The sequence below is a fragment of the Octopus bimaculoides genome, chromosome 9, assembly GCF_001194135.2.
Source record: "Octopus bimaculoides isolate UCB-OBI-ISO-001 chromosome 9, ASM119413v2, whole genome shotgun sequence".
NCBI classification, from domain to species: domain Eukaryota; kingdom Metazoa; phylum Mollusca; class Cephalopoda; order Octopoda; family Octopodidae; genus Octopus; species Octopus bimaculoides.
In genome coordinates this window covers 69,037,072-69,040,825 of record NC_068989.1, presented here as the reverse complement: position 1 = coordinate 69,040,825, position 3,754 = coordinate 69,037,072, and the positions used below count along the sequence as shown (strand labels likewise).

General features: G+C 33.0%; 1 long non-coding RNA gene across 4 annotated transcripts in view; it reads right to left on the bottom strand.

The window, feature by feature from the left end:
• The window catches only part of LOC106868037 (uncharacterized), a 41,292-nt gene extending 38,303 nt beyond the window's left edge, over positions 1–2,989 (bottom strand). For all 4 annotated transcript variants that reach the window (XR_008264913.1, XR_001409213.2, XR_008264912.1 and 1 more), the window contains exons 1-2: positions 2,827–2,989; positions 290–350 (exon numbers count right to left, since the gene is read on the bottom strand). This is a non-coding gene — a long non-coding RNA (uncharacterized LOC106868037). The remainder of the gene's footprint in view (positions 1–289; positions 351–2,826) is intronic.
• Between the last annotated feature and the right edge of the window lie 765 nt (positions 2,990–3,754).

The following is a 3,754-nucleotide window of genomic DNA, read 5'->3' as shown; positions in this document are numbered from 1 at the left end:
TCTTCCGATCTCATATATATACACACACATACATATATGTACACACTCACACAGAGTTTTGATGCAAAAAAAAACTCAATATAAAGAGAAGTTTGAGAGATTCTCATAAAAATTCCAATGATATTTGCGAAGATATTTTCAAAGAGTTATTTGCAATTGTAAAATTATGAAATTTTTATATTTCAAATATAAACGTGAAAATTGAGGTAATTAATCTGTTTGCCTGATTTTGCATTAACATTTAATAATACACACACAAATAAAGCAATAAATGCAAAACAGAACCTACTTGACATTTGCGGCTTTTTTTTCTTTTCGTTTCTGCTCCTGCTTTTTCCCTCTTCGTGTCTCTGGTTATATTCAATATATGTAAAATAGATTCTTTGAACAATTTTAAATATATAATTTTAAGTTTCAAAAGTATATATTTGTAAAATTTAATAAAATGTAATAAAATTTAATAAAATGTAATAAAATTTAATAAAATGCAATAAAATTTAATAAAATGTAATAAAATTTAAATAATTTTAAGAGCCTTTAAGTAATATGGAGCTGAGTCAATACTTAAAACAGAAATTAAATGTGTTGAGTGTTACTTTTGTTTGTTCACCTACTCCTATGTATGTTTGTACTTGTTGCCTGCTGCACGCGCGCGTTCACACACATCCATCATACATACGCACACATACACTCACATACATGCATACATACCGACATACATACATACGTACATACGTACATGCAGCTGAATTTGGGATCTTGGAAAGAGAATGCAGATCGTTAGTTCATATACTACAAATGATCACAATATCTGGGACTATAAAAATTTGAAAGACCAAGGATAACGCTTAAATCAAGATACTTTCCTTCATAGCCTCGCTACCAAGTCGGTAGCGGTTGAAAACTTTGCTCTAAATTAAAAAGAGGAAGAGAACACACACACACACATACATACATACATACATACATATGCCTACATACGGTGGCTGGACAAAATAACGGAAATATCTTGTCGAAAAGAAGTTTCATCATTTGATTTGGGTCCAGCTTTGGCATCAGTCGGAAATTTAATATGTCAAGGAATTGAGACGTACAAGTTCTGAACAGTTTCGAAGGGAATTTTGAACTATTCTTCGATTAAAACCTACATTAGTTCTTTCAGCGAAAATGGCGGAGAGAAACGGCTCCTCACGAGCTGCTCTAAAATGCACCGTAAATTTCGATCATGCTGAGTCACGGTGATTGTGGAGGGCCAACTCAAGTGGTCTATTTCACAATTGTGATCTTCGTACCAATTTTGAATAATATTAGCCGTGTGAATCGGTGCATTATCGTCCTGAAAGATTACGCTACCAACAAAGAACAATGTTTGTACCACTGGATAGATTTAATCAGTCAAAATACTCTGATAATCCTTGATGTTAACTCTGTGATGTAATACAACTAAAGAGATAAGAGAATTCTGTAATTTGGTTGCCTAAAACATCATACAATCACTCCATGCTTCACTGTCGAGGACAACTAGTCAGGGTTGAAAGCTTGTTTGTACTGTCTCCAGAGAAAACTTATCCTGAAGTGGGAAAAAGGATAAATAATGATTGATCAGAGAAGTTAACCGTGTTCTTTTGAGCCATTGACCACATCTGAAAATCGAGACATCATACCCCCCACCCACTACTTATGAATGTTGATAGGGGACAGAAGAGGTTTAGCACTTGCTGCCTTTCTATGTTATTCAGCTTTATGGGGCTCATGACAACCAGTTATGGCTGACGCAAGATTGACAAGGTGGTGGTTGAGCTCTGTTGTCACTTTTGCTGCTGTACCTTGATAGTTTTTGGACAATACGTTTCAAAATTCTGCCGTCTCGCTCAGTGAATTTTGCCTTTATCCAAAATTATGCTTGCCAGAACTGGTTTTACTTTGGTTTTGGAATATCAACATGATTTTAGTAGCTCTCGAAACATTAAACAATTCAGCAGATTTTAGTGACTGAAACTCCACCCATCTACGCTCCAACAATTTGTCCTCCAAGGAAATCTGATAGGTCGTGCTATTCTAACTTATTTGAATATAAATATCTACCCAAAAATAAAGATAAAAAAAAGGAAGAAAAACAGAGATCTGTATCATGAAGTATACGTATTGCATATGGACACATATACACAGACTGGAACAGTTTTGAATTTGTCATATTGCCAATAGAAAAAGTAGTTAAATAAAAGTGGAGTTTCCATTATTTTGTTCAACTCTTGTATATATATTAATGTATTTTTTTTTAGAATATAAAGCCATAATAAAAACAATTTAACATTAAACTGAAGAATTACACCCAACTTTTTAGCGGAGTACATGTTTATTAAACTTTTACAAAGTAAAGGTTGATAGTGACTTCGAAGTGATAGTGACTTCGGCTTACTCACAACTGTATATGTATATGTATAGATTATATATGTATATATATATATATATATATATATATATATATATATATATATATATGTAATGTGTGTGCATGTGTATAGGTGTATGTGTATACAAATATGTATATATGTATGTAGAGTTGTTTGTAATTTGTGTGTGAGTGTATATGTCACTGCATCGCTATGTATGCGTTTATGTTGTATCCCTTTATGCCTCATAACTTAACGGTTCAACAAATAGATTTTGATAAAAATAAATACTAGGCTGAAATAAGTGCTGTAGTCGATATGATCGACTATATTTCTTTGCAGACGATGTCTCTGCACGGCCACAGTCCAGTTAAATAAACCCAGTGAGTATGTGAAATAGTAAAAGAATAACAGAAGTGTTAAATCAACTAACCTTTTCCTTCGTGCGACAACCAAAAAGTAGAACGGGAACTTGAAATATAAAGAATGACACAGAATGATTATTGTCGTATAAAGAGATCTCTGTTTCTCTTCTGTTATAGTGAGAATGTTAAATCAAACTCAGAATACAGAAGTGAAACGAACTAAAACACTAATCGCAATCATGATTATAATTAAATAAACAGATATATGCAAATACATAATATATATAGAAATGAATTAAGAGAAAAAAAAAGAACAAAAAACAAAACAGTTAGTTTTCTACTTCCGGTGACACGTGATTCTGCTTTTGGTGTTTGATATGCTGGGGAAAAAAATCACATAAATGTTACTAAAATGATTTTACAGTTCACTGCACTTAATATCATTATCAAGTATAACATGTTTGTTGTTTGTTTTTAATTTGCTGTTGTTAGACTTTTTGTTGTTTGTGTTGTTGTTGTTGTTTTAATGCTCATAATCTTTTTCTTCCCCTCCGACTAATCTCATACCAAAGAAGTTTATTTATTTATTTATTTATTTGTTAATTAATTAATTGATTTATTTATTTATCTATTTTGCATGTCTGAGTAGATATGTGTGTGTGTGTGTGGGGGGGGAGATGGGATGTGATGGTGGAGGTTTCACGGACTTTAAATTAATTTCCTTCATTATCTTAATCTGTTGTCAATTCCTAACACCGCCCCCACCATCAACTCTCCCTAATCTCAGTCTTTCTGATCCCTTCTTCTCTCCTCTCCTCTCTCATATGACACATCATCATCATCATCATCACCATCATCATCACCATCATCATCATCATCATCACCATCATCATCACCATCATCATCATCATCATCATCATCACCATCATCATCACCATCATCATCACCATCATCATCATTATCATCATGGTCGTGGTCGACGTTGTCAATGTTGTC